General features: G+C 34.3%; 1 protein-coding gene across 2 annotated transcripts in view; it reads right to left on the bottom strand.

Moving 5' to 3' along the window:
* LOC149803394 (uncharacterized) overlaps positions 1-13,893 on the bottom strand; it is a 28,676-nt gene extending 14,783 nt beyond the window's left edge. Inside the window, exon 1 of one of the 2 annotated variants that reach the window (XM_089953098.1) lies at positions 13,747-13,893. The gene's annotated coding sequence lies outside the window, so the exon portion shown is untranslated. Of the gene's footprint in view, positions 1-13,614 lie in introns of both variants that reach the window. The other variant, XM_089953097.1, reaches the window with a different exon arrangement.
* Positions 13,894-14,210: the final 317 nt, after the last annotated feature.

Here is a 14,210-nt window from a genome sequence, read left to right as displayed (position 1 = left end):
TTCTCACTTTTTCTTGAGCGTACGATACTCAACCCGAGAACGAGGTTCTTAACGGTTCTCGAACAAGGTTCTTCTTCCAATAAGGAACAATACCACGACCTAGTGCATTTTCCGTGCCGCGTAAAGCAGAACAAAAACATCGTGTACCAATTAAAATAATCTGTGTACAGTACAGTTAGAAACATCACTTGAATGCGTCGCATAGCTGGATGGCCTGCATCTGCGATTTGTAGATATCGAGGGATGCACAATTAACTGTTTTCTGTGGCAGAACGTTCCAGTACCAAATAAAATCTGAGCAGAATGAATGCTTATATGCTTGACTTCGCAAGTGGGACAAATTATTTCTGACTGCACCCGCTCGTTGATTGGTAGCATTAGGTATCCCAATGGTACGTCAACAAGTTCGTAGACTATCGGGAACATCATTGCACTTCTAGCTTGTGATTTGTACTCATATAGTGTGAGAAGCAGTATCATATGTGTAACACTGCTAGCTATATACTGATCTCCAGTGACGTACTGTGCCGCTCTGCGCTGGACCATCCCCAGTTTGCTGATGCATTCCTTCGCAAGCGGGTGCCAGATTACTCTTCCATATTCCTTGATGGAACGGACTAGTGTCTTACAGCATAACTCGTAAGTCTTGGCTCGACACGGTGGAATTGACCTTCTTGACGTTGGCCTTTATGTAAGTATTATAGCTTAGTGATTTGTGTATGTTGATTCCGAGGTATTATGTGGTGTCTACATTATCTAGTATCTGGCCGTGGATGTTATATGGCATAACAATGATATTCCTCCCGTTAAGAATGTGCAGAACTTGGGATTTCTGGGCATGGAGCTCCATCATTCAATCCTTAGTTCTGTACTTTGTCCATATCAGCGTGTAGGGCTTTAACATCCGCTACTGACTTAATCTTTTTGTACAAAATAAAGTCATTATCAAACAGGCGTGCAATGAATTGTTTGCATATCGATTCTGGTAAGTCGGTAATGAACAGGAGAAATAGTCGAAGTCCAAGAACACTTCTCTGTGGAACTCATGACTCTACGTGCGCTGTTTCTGGGGTTGTTCCACGAAGAACGACCTACTGAGTTCTGGATCCCGAGATGTCTTTTATCTATTTTTGTGTGCGGTCTCTGATGCTCTAATAGTCCAGCTTTTAAAGCCGGCTTTTCGGTGCGTCGGCTGGGGCCTTTGTCCCTCATCATGAAGGTGTTCTCATTCTGGCTGAAATGAGCTAAACTGTTTGTTCATGATGTTGGCTTTAGTCTTTCTATCAGAATAGGTTATCCCATCAGCAGTTTTCAATGGAGCAATGCCAGTATTGTCACGAATTTTACTATTTATGAAGGAACACCTTTTTATAGGGTTGTCACTAGATGAGGAATCTACTAGTTTGCATGCAGTTATTATAGGCAAGTTTGCATACTGATCTTGCGTTTTGTTTTCTTGAAGTCCTCGAATTTGGCAATATAAGTTAAGCTTCTCGACTCAACATCTGTGTTAATCCACGATTTACTATACCTTGTAGAACTCATCTTTGATGATACTCTTTGCTCTGTTATTCTCTGGATTGCTGAATTTATATCATCCCACATCTTATGAGCAGAGCTATTGCCATTAACGGTTGGAAGCAACAGTTGATGAAAATTGAGTGCTTGTTGATTCATGACATTAATGTTTAGACATATAATGGCCTGGGTTTCTTTCTATGTCGCTAGAAAGTGCAAGGATACTAAAGTAGGCTACATGAACACATTCTTGAATACAATATTTCGTTAATAACATATTGTGTGACAGGTTTGTGGCGATAACAAACATGCTGAATACCAATAAGTCCATCTTATCGATGGAGATGCACACCAACTAATATAAGAGTCAATAATCTGACAGATTTCACAATTAATCAGGAAAAGAATTCGGTCTCGATGTTTGCGTTTTTACCGTGGCACCGGTAATGGATTGATCACCGACGACGAATAGAATTATGTTTCTATAAAGTGTTCTTGATTGTTAAATTCGGACTATTGTTATGCCTGGCTGCCCTTATGAACTGCAACTGCAAACATTTATTAAATATACTGTCAAAGTGACTAAATAATACATGATTTTCTTCCAAGGTTTCAAAGAAAGATATTTTCGTTCTGCACATACGGATGTCTTGCTGTGGCGAAAAGAAAAAACAGAACATTGTTTTTGGGTAACAAACATTTTTCTCGTGTCCTCGAAGCACACCATGTGGTCTTGATCTCCTCTTCACAATTTGAAAAATTAAGGCTCTTTTGTGTCCTAAGATATGGCTTCTGAGCTAAAAGCTGTAGCCATCAATAGCAATTTCATTAGCTTCTCCTTTAAGTAGATATTTTATTTGGCTACTAAACCTTGGTTTTGATGTATATAGAACGTTACAATAAATCTACATTCTTCTAGCTTTCAAACTACAATAAAAAGAACTCACCCTATCCCGCAAACAACAAACAAATAAAAAAGAAAGAAACCAAAAAGTGTCAGTTGACAAATACCAAACGAAACTTGCGTAAAATTATATTCTTTGTTAGAATTATAGATAATTAGAAATAGAATATGACCGTTGCACTGTAATAAGACCATTTCACTGGACAATGGCCATTATACTTGATTATGGCCATTACAATCTTGTTTTGAGATGGCAATAAGTTTAACCGATATCGTGGCATTTGAATGAAAGTGAATTTAAAAAAAAAAATGTTTGTCATAAGAGCTCCTTCGATTGACATAAAATCGACATAATCCCTATGTCAGAATCCCAACAATGAAACCACTACGAGCCATGCTGTACGTTTTCATTAAACTTGCAAAGTTTAATCAAAAAAGGAGAGAGAGAGAGTGAGATCTTAAGCGCGAATGTAAATATGGCTCGAAGTGTCTCGTTTTCTGCATCAATATCGCCATTTCTTTTGACCGAAGACAGATTACTTATAGTATTTTGAATCCGAAGAAATCACACTCATGCTTTGCAAACGTTTCATGAATAGGTAGATCGTGGTAACAGGTACTGTACATTGGTAGTTCTCGATACGATGAACTGCACACTTGTACTTCAAGATAAGAGGTACTGCACACTTGTACTTCACGATAAGAGGTAATGTACATTCAAGATAAGAGGTAATGTACATTTGTACTTCAAGATAAGAGGTACTTCAAGATAAGAGGTAATGTACATTTGTACTTCAAGATAAGAGGTAATGTACATTCAAGATAAGAGGTAATGTACATTTGTACTTCAAGATAAGAGGTAATGTACATTTGTACTTCAAGATAAGAGGTAATGTACATTTGTACTTCAAGATAAGAGGTAATGTACATTTGTACTTCAAGATAAGAGGTACTTCAAGATAAGAGGTAATGTACATTTGTACTTCACGATAAGAGGTAATGTACATTTGAGATTCACAATATCAAGTACTGTAAATTTGCAGTTCCCGATAAGAGGTACTGTACATTTGTAGTTTACGACAACAGGTAATATTTATTTGAAGTGCATGATAACAGGTACTGTACAGTTGTAATTCACGACATGAGGTATTGTGGTGAAAATCTAAATGCAACCACAACAAATTAGCTGTGTTCTCTTGCTTTTCCCTGCAAATGTTTTGGAGAAATAATCCATAAATACAGAGTTTACTGACGTTTAGCAGAAGTTAAAAGATCTTAAGATTTTCCGAAAACGTTCGTGTGGGGAAGATGTCAGAAAAATATAAGAGCTGTCTTGAACCACTTGTTAATAATATTCATAGTTGTATGTCATCCTCTTGAGATGTGATTTCAGCGAAAGAGCTACATATTCGTTACTTTATCATCCTAAATTGTAAGATCTTTGTTAACAATATGGCTTTACAAATGAACTAGTCGTTATATAGTAAATATACAAATACTAAGTGACCTGATACGTTCAGACTGTAGCACGAGATCTTATCATTCTTCTCATATCGTTATGTCTGCAAAAGGTCTTCAGTCTCTATTTCTGCGATGGCTGATAAATCTTCTAATGAATTGTTACAACACTTGGTGATCGATCATGATCCTGAACGAATGCATTCTGCAGATTGAAGCTTGTTTAGCAGAAATCACAAACCTGTGTAAACAAGTTGACGAAATTAGGCATTCAAACAGAAGAGACCGGAAATAAGATCAATCTGATGAGGAAAAAATTCGTTTCATTTTGCACTGGTTTGAAAATCAGGGTAGGTATTGATTTTTATGGCTTTTTTACATTATATTTATTATCATAATTAGTATATATCTGTTATAAAGTGTATTAAACGCAAAAGAAATGGTCAAAACAGGCTTTATTGCACAACTCAATTCTGGGAATTTTATTTTTTTAAATTACCCAGGGGGAAAAGTGCCAGGGTCGACAACGAAAAACTGGGATGGTCGGTCGACCGGAAACTATTTTTTTTTTGTGTGGCTGAATGGGCTTTTATTAATTTTTGTCATAAACTTTAAAGTTTCTCCTCATCTGTTTAAGTGATGGTAGGAACGGAAACACAATATTTATCGATTTAAGATGCAAACAATTCAGTTTTATTTTGATGGTGGCTTTAGAAATGTTGAATCCATTACAAGTCGACGACTCCTGACATGAATGGCAAGTTCATGCTGCAAAAAAGGAATTGTTTTCCCTAATAATAGCAGCATGGCATCTCTGTTAAGGTTGATTATGTATACTTTATTGTAAAAGAATAGCATCAAACTATTTCCAATTTACGTTTCTGTTTTATCTCTGCGTAAAATTGCCTATACTTCCTCCTAAAGAACATTGTACGCCATTAGGCATGGTTAAAACATTTTAGTTTTTTTTTTCTCTAAAACATCATCTGATCTTTGCTGGTTCTAAATGCACAAACTGCAGGAAACAGTTATAGCTGTCTGTGTATCGATTTATGTGTGCGTTGGAAAATGTCATATTCCATACAATGGATATCACCAAGCATTGCAGAGAATTAAATTAGAAATAACACTGCTTCACTACTTCACTTTCCCTGGAGGCTTTCATTTATAAAATTGTTAGCATCTCAGAATTTAATTAATATTTGGGCACGCTTTACACACTTGCACATTTAACCAACTTTTAACGTTGTAAATACAAAATGTCAAATAATTTCATAAATTTTTAGACGTCTGCTTATCAAATCTGAGCAATATCCATTTAAATGGTAAGCTAAACATGGCATCCAGTGTCTGGTCTTCCGACTTGAATATATTATATAATTTTCAACCCGATCAAACATAATCATGCTTGTTAGCAACTCTATGCATTTGTTGATCATGATGAGAGAAAAACGTTTGGTAATAGTTTATATGGAAACACAATACTTCCATTGTTTCCTTTAGAATTTGGAGTTAAATAAACTGGAAACTAATACCGCAAATATTTCAGCGTTTCAAGTTAGAAACATCATGAGATTGCAAAAACAGTTGTAGAAATGAAGTTTTGATAGAGGATAATGGTGAGAAGACGTACGATAAAGTATCGCTTTCAATTATGCCATACGTTACAAGATCTTCGTTAATCCCATTAATATATGATTTATATATGATTTCATTGAAATCCCAAATTACATCGAAATTTTACACCTTCAATGCATAGTTCTGTTAATTTGTTGTTTTTGTTTTCCTTAAATATCGTTTTATGCACACACAAACCGTTGCAAGATATATAGTTAACGTCTGGTTGGGATAACTTGTTTGAGACTTCCGTAAAAGAATCTTCATTGAGACTTCTGTAAAAGAATCTTCATTTATATGCTTTTATTAATATGGCAGCGAACGATTTCCCATCTCGTTATTCCTTGCAGGGTCGATCTTTGTAACATTATAAGCATTTATTTTGGGAAACTGACCCTGGTTTATGAATGAGATGAACGATGAGTCTATTCAATTTAGTTCCACACGAGAGGATGTTGGTCATTTTTATTTATGGTTAGCAAATCAAATGAATCATTTAAAACTAAGATTAAAACAATTATTTGGATAATTATCATTTATGTTGGTTAATTTATCATTGCATTTTATCATACCTACATATTTGAACAACTTATACGCACATGCAAAAGAATACATTCAATGTAAAGTAAAGATGTTCCCATACTACTAAACATGTGTTCATCACATATGTAGAACACATTTTAGTACACACAGCTGTTAAACATGTGTTCATCATATATGTAGAACACATTTAAGTACACAGATGTTTAACATGTGTTCTTCACGTTTGTAGAGCACACTTAAATACACAGATGTTAAAATGTGTTCATCACGTAGGTAGAAAACGTTTAAGTACCCACATATGTTAAACATGTGTTTATTGCTTATGTACAACACATGAAAGTACTCGCACATGCTTATAATTTGTAAAACATTTTATGCAGCCTTAGTTGTTAAACGTGTTTTAATAACGTATGAAACACATGTTAAATATATTCGTATGCAAAACATAGTTGATATGTGCCATCTATTACCTGGGGAAAGTTCTTTTTTATATTGCTTCCATGCATGCGAGCCAGTTACATCGTGTTTAAGATGTGTTTCACATCGCATATAGTGTATGTTGTGACAACGTATTTATAGTTTTCGTAGCTTGAACAGATGTATTTAATACGTAATCAAACATATGTTGTACTTGTGTGTCATGGTTTTCCATGTTGTATGTACTATACTTAACAAACTAAACAGGTTGCCAATATGGAGCATGCACTTGAGAATTTGTCTTAATGAGGTTTATGGAATTAATTTTGCGACACGCTTGTCATAATATGCCTTAATCAGGTCTATGGAATTCATTTTGCGACACACTTATCATATCGTGCCTTAATCAGGTTTATGGAATTCATTTGTGACACGCCTGTCATAATTTGCTTTAATCAGGTTTCTGGATTTCATTTTGCGACACGCTTGTCATAATAAGCCTAAATTATGTCTATGGAATTCATTTTTTGACACGCTTATCATAATATGCCTTAATCAGGTTTACGGAATTCATTTTGCGACATGCTTGTCATAATATGCCTTAACCAGGTTTATGTAATTCATTTTGCGACACGCTAGTCATATACTGCCTTAATCAGGTTTATGGAATTCATTTTGCGACACGCTTATCATAATGTGCCTTAATCAGGTTTATCGAATTAATTTTGCGACACGCTTGTCATTATAAGCCTTAATCAGGTTTATGGAATTCATTTTGCGACACGCTTGTCATAATATGCCTTAATGAGGTTTACGGAATTCATTTTGCGATACGCTTATCATAGTATGCCTTAATCAGGATTATGGAATTCATTTTGCGACACGCTTGTCATAATATGCCTTAATCAGGTCTATGGAATTCATTTTGCGACACGCTTATCATACTATGCCTTAATCAGGTTTAGGGAATTCATTTTGCGACACGCTTGTCATAATATGCCTTAATGAGGTTTATAGAATTCATTTTGCGACACACATTTCATGACTTGTCTTAGGGGCGCTCACCAGTTATTATGTAATTTTGAAAGAGTGACGTATGTAAGGTGAAGTTGTTAGCATTTAAAACATGCACAGTGGAGAGAATGTTGGCATACCTCTATACTATATTAATGTAATGTGGATGATATTTCTTTGGATATTGTACTTTTGGAAATTGTACATGATTTAAGCACACTGCTAACTAAAATGACTGCTCCCTTGTGCTAAAAAATCAGCCTGAATTAGTCTAAAGTACACAATCCATAGCAGCTATTAAAATAGGGAAAATGAAGTTTGCCAGACTAGACAATACCAGATTCTGAAAGTGCAATGAATGAATTATCAAATATATAAAATGTAAAAAACGTTATCGGCTCTTTTTTATACGATTCACTTCTGAAGCTCAGGAAGTGAAGATGACCAAGTAGAGCTAACACTTTTTTGAGAGGTGCACATCTTGAGTAAGGCCAAGCTGTATACTCTATAACCTATATTACACCAATCAATCATACATAAAAAGGGAGTTAAAGGTTCTTTGAATTATACGCAACTGTAGAGCGCCACCTTAATCAAATTAAAAAAAATTCCTTTGTGACACATATATCATGATCATATATTTTCCGATAGAAACATGACTAAAATTTGCCACGAATGGCAAGTAAATAAAACAAATGTTGCAAATAAATATTAAATTGTTTGCTTATATTTTTGTTTTGAATAGTATATATATATATATATATATATATATATATATATATATATATATATATATATATATATATATATATATATATATATATATATATTTTTTTTTTTTTTTTGTTACGCTGAGTGATGAGATATGAAGAAATTAAAAAGATGTACGTCATTTTCCTGGCTTAGTAATTCAATTTAAATGAAAAATATATTAAACTATCAAGAAACGTTATGCATACACTTCACAGTGCTGAATACTTATTGATTTTTTATTGTTTATCAGTTGTCACGACTAGTTTTGGGTCATATTGAATTAGGAACTATTTTATATTTATGTCTGGAAGAACGGAACAGTGTACCTCTGACCAGTTGCAGTAAAAAATTAAAATCATGCACTGCAGCATGGGCCACAACAATATATTATTATAGTACTTTATTTAGTTAATTGGAAGGTCCATGTGTCCGTTTATCTGTCTGTCAATTTGCTAGTGAAATGAGTGGTTATTCAAGTGGTTAGTTGCTGCTTGATTCGTAATTCAGATAATAATTTATTTGGTTATGCAAATCAATAATTGCTAAAAGCTTGTTAAAATACATTGGTAGGTCAATCAAGTACGTAAAGAAGTTAATGAACATAGTAACAAGCTTATAGGAAATTAAGCAAGTAACCATTATAAGTAATTATAGTAACTGCAACATGAAGAAAAGAATTGAGGAGGGAAGAAACCAGCATGTTTTATTTTGATTCTACAGAAAAGATTCGTTTTCATCATGTTTGTCTGACTGCCTGTATGATTGTCTGTCTCAGTCTGTCTATAAAAATTAGTTATGAACATTGAACCAATAGACCATTTGACACATGGCAGCTCTTGACAAGAATTGTCTATTTTTGGAAGTAAATAATAGGACATAGCGATTACTTTTTGTGCCTTTTTTAATACTCAGGTTCATGTTCGGATGCTTGACTTTTCCAGAAATTAATTTTTCATGTGAACTAGAAGTCCAATTTATGTTTCTTTTTTCCCCTATGGATGTTAATCAGTAAGCTGTACATTGGATCCTCCATGACAGAGGTACCTACTGCTTTATATTGCCAGACATTCTATAAAAAGAGGTCTTGAGGACCAATATGCCGAAAGTGACTAAAAAAGTTATTAACACCCTACATAAAATCGTCAGATAAAAACTAATGTTGTTGATGCATAAATTTCTAGTAAAAACATTGTAGACTTATAATGGCTGCCATTGTTAAAGCTTTGTAGCTTCAGTCATATTCCGAATAATCCAATTTTGCTTTATGTTTATTTAACTTTTTTGGAGTAAAGATTTGATAATCCCTTGTACGGTAAACAAAACTATTTTTTATGGTACTTCCTAGTTGTTACTTTCTTTCGGAAATTTAATATTTTGATCTGTTGTCATCGGCATATTTTATCTTCCTATGAAGAAAAGCATTGCATATACTCGCCTACAAGTTGGAACTAACTGTAAACTGAATAGACCCAGATATGCCATCACATAATTTGGCCGGCAGATCTGGTTCTATGTAAATAGTTAGGACAAATTAGTAGAACAAACAACATATACCAGGATCTGCAGGCGTATAATGATTCGTCAGATCAGGATCTTTGTTCATTGGTGTTGGACCCGACTTATAAGAGAGGCACAGACGATAGCTCACATTGTTTTATTCGGAGAACTGATAGAACATTTTATATATCTAATAATAAACAAGTCTTACATGACGGCCGAGACAAACCGCTCCGGTGGTCTAGTGGTTGGAGTGTCCGTCTCAAATGCTGGGGGTCGTGGGTTCGAACCCCGGCTGAGTCATACCAAAGACTTTTAAAAATGGTACCAACAGCATTAAGAGGTTAGTGGTAGGACTGGTCGGCCCAGGTCGGCCTGGTATCAGGAGAATGTGACTGGGTGGGGTATGATGCTACATGATATCACTATAAACTGCCACACTGCAAACATTGTAGCGATATGACTGAAACATTGTCAAAACTACGTTAAAAATCCAAATCATACACGCGCGCGCGCGCACACACACACACACACACACACACACACCGAAACATATGTTCATATTCTCTGCTACAACATATGTACAAATTTAAGTAATTATGAAACAGAATTGTCTATTCAACACAGAGGAAGTTTTAATAATACAAAAGCCAAAACCTCCTTTCAATGTCGACATCAAATAATCGATAAAATCATGCAATGTTAATTTGTGGTTTCCTAATCTACATGTTCCATTTTGCACGCACTGAAATGTGTGCAGCATCAATCATATGACAGTTAATATCCTTGATATGAATCTGTATACAGAAATATCCACGTTTTTTTCTCATGTTAATTAAATTAAACATGTAAATTATTATTTTCCATTAGGTACCAATTTCATAGATTTCATAAAAGCAATGAATGTTTAAAAAAATTAATCTTTTCCGAAACCACAACAATTTCAGCCGACATAAAAATAGATTGTACATTAAATACCGATATTTTCACTCGTCTAAAAAAATCATTTATATTTTTTCTGTAATAGATCTTCTTTATCAAAACGGATTTTAGTTGCTACTCTTATTATTTCCATTGCTACATCGACGCGGCCTTTTGTCAATAATTGACACTTCTAATTACGTCACTTTCTTTCCATTACACATTGCTACATTTTCAGTTGTAGATTCCAGAAGCAATAAAGAAACTGCAATCGTTTTATTGCTACAACAATCACTAATACCTTGCAAAAAGCCATGATGTATTTAATGTTGATGACACAACATTACAAAGTAAATTTTTAGACACAAATGAATGTTCCTAACATTTTATTTCATTGTGCAGTAACAACAAGAATTGGCACTAGGGAACAGCGACCAGTGTACAGAGCATTCTAGAATAACCACCAACACATGGTATACAGTAAGACGTGTTTATTTCTTTTCAGTACTATACCCGGAGTTTTCGACTTGAAATATGATTATATACTTAATTCACGCGTGATGGATTCAGTCCTAATGGTTCAAACCAACGATAAAATACGTTTACCTTTGAAACTTCTCTAATTAAAGTGCTGTGTAATCTCTAGGATACGAATCGGGTAAGCATCGCTAACTAGCACTAACTAATTATACAAAGCACCACTTATGTATAAATTCCTGCGGAAATGATTTTTTTAAACAATGTTCTTGGTCCTCTAAATTGCGAAATTAATGTTTGGATACATGTCTCCAACGCATATAATATAATGTAATATAATATAATATAATATAATATAATATAATATAATATAATATAATAAGATAATATAACAATCGTAATAATCAACTTTATTCCTCTTTAACGTAGTAAACAGCCCCAGATTACATACAAATATGAAGACTTACTGTGCAACCACGAAGCATAGCAATTCTAGGATTAACACACCGACTCTATAAATTCTAAAGATTTTGCTAGATAAATGGCATATTTGTGTTGGATATTAATATTATTACTGAGTCTCGGCACACAGTTATAAAACTTAATGTAATGTAAATTACTATGAACGTATGAAGGTAAACTGACATTTATCAAATTGTCACACATGGAGCATTTAAAAGCAAAGTTAAACTCATCTTCTACATCTCCACAAAAAGGGCACAGTCTTGCAATATGCCTGGGGTACTGATCTATAAATGCATCTAATTTTCGCACGCATACTTACTATGGAACAAACAAACCCGAGCTGGAGGGAGAAAAAGATATCCGATCATTACAAACAGTGATAGAAGTAGCAAAACTAGTAGTAGTAGTAGTAGTAGTAGCATCAGTCAAAAAAGAAGAAGACAAAGAGGAAAGAAAGATATAGTGGCCAGTATCATTCACACTAATACCACAAATAACATACTCATCAGTAACAATAACGACGAGGACTATGTTGATTGTAGTGCCGAAAAACCACTGTAAATCTCACAGGAGAAAAGACGGATAAATTATAGGATCTAGCCAGGATTCCCACAAATTGAAATATTTCGTTCATATAAATGTGTAGCTAGTACTTGCTGAGACAAGCCCCTGGCAATACATTTAAAAGAGTAGTTGTTCTCGTCCAATAAGACTTCAATAGTGTTACTTTCGAAGTCTTAAAAGTTATGGGGGTTGTTTGTAGTCACGTTGTGTTTGTTAAAGGCAGCTCTATACGAAAAACAAAATAGACAGACCTCACGCTCATATTTATTAATCTTGTTAAAGAGTGATTTGTGATGGTTTGTAACCTGTAAAAACGCTATACTTTATGTATTACATTATCTACCAAACTGACTAAAGGACAGAAGCCGGTCATCCTTGAAGATAAAAAGAAAACGACTTTCTCACGCACCTGTATGCTATATTATTAAGTTGCCATTTTGATCCTGTCCATTCCATTTGAAAAATACACGTCTTGGGGTCTCAGCCAATAAGACATATTAAGGCCTGTTTCAAACAGTATCATATTTAGTTCTAGCCTGGTATTGTCTTTAAATACAATTCTAACGGACATTTGTAATTTTCTATTTCAAGTCAGTTTCTTGCAGATGTTTATTTTGCAAAAAATCCTCAGGTGAAATGGCCAAATTTTGCAAAGATTTTCATGAAAATACATACTGTGAAACGAAAGTAAAAGTCTTTATATATCATTATGTTTACGAAATCTTGAAAACAATGAGTCATCAGAGAATAGGAAAATCTAACTAGCAAAGTGTTAGAAAACTTTAAGTCTTTATTCGTTTATCCAATAAATCCATAACCCAACAAAATAAGCACCCCAGACCTTACATATAACTAATTCAACTATATAGAATAAAATCGAAACCCTTTAGTTTTAACCAATTTTAGAATGAGCCAAACCTTGTCCCAGTTATATGTACGTAACCCTTGTATGCAATACAGTTTATGCATCTCAATAATATAATTGGAAGACATTATCAGTTTGTTTGATTTGCACATGATTTTATATTAAAATATCCCGGATTTCTATCATAAGTCATTTTTAAAAAATAATATTCCAGATTTCTATTGTATGTCAGTTTTCTATAATAAGCCAGATTTATATCTTATGTCAATTTTTCATAACATGCCAGATTTCTAGCTTTAATATGCTCAAAGTCAGCAATTTCCATTGCGCAATGCATTATTTATAATTGGTAATCTCTGCAACTAAACCCATGCCAAATATGCAGATATACCTAACACTTGTGTCATCATCTCTTTTAGATCTTGCTCTAGTGTGAAATTCTATAGAAATATCTAAAAACTGTCCTCAGTGACAAGTGGTCCGTCGCCAGTGCCTATAAAACTACGTTTCCTTTATACGGTGCACCACAACAATCACTTGCATTGAAATTCATATTCGCACACTGCCATAGCAAATTATTTTATAAATGTCATAAACTTACCTATTTAACACCAATCTTAATCCCTCAATCCACTTCAGTAAATTTCCAAGAGACGCACAACAGTTGCTCACCATGCTTAACCACAATGTCCATCACTCCATCCATACATTTAAATTTCCTAGGAATACTTACCTTCAGAAATAGACCCTCAGTCTGATTCCACTATCAAACCCAGAATCAATCTCTTTTCCGTCTTTGCATTTGCCGACTATTTATGTTGTCGTCTCCACCAATAAGAAACATTGTACATCAATATCACAGTGGCCCTGACATCTAGTTTCTGGAGCGCAAGATGCACGCAACAAATGTGTGCTTAATGAAACTGTAAATAAATTTTCAACGTTGTGAGCAACACAATCCGTGTCTTCTCCACAATTGGCTTCAATAATTGAAATGCCACTTCTTGGGCATCAATCAGAATTAAATAGCTTCGGCAAATCAGCAATTGTTGCTTTCCTGTTTGATACAATTACGGTGAAGTTCCACTGATTGTTAATGGAAGCAATATGAACACGACTGGTAGGCAAGGTAAGTTCTGTAAATTGAAAGTCACAACGGGCATTTCAAAAAAACATTGCCTTCCAAAAGCATTATGA

Source organism: Sinohyriopsis cumingii, chromosome 3 (genome assembly GCF_028554795.1).
Source record: "Sinohyriopsis cumingii isolate HCF-2022 chromosome 3, ASM2855479v2, whole genome shotgun sequence".
Lineage (NCBI taxonomy): Eukaryota > Metazoa > Mollusca > Bivalvia > Unionida > Unionidae > Sinohyriopsis > Sinohyriopsis cumingii.
The sequence above is the reverse complement of the archived record's forward strand: the minus strand, read 5'-3'. Positions and strand labels throughout refer to the sequence as shown.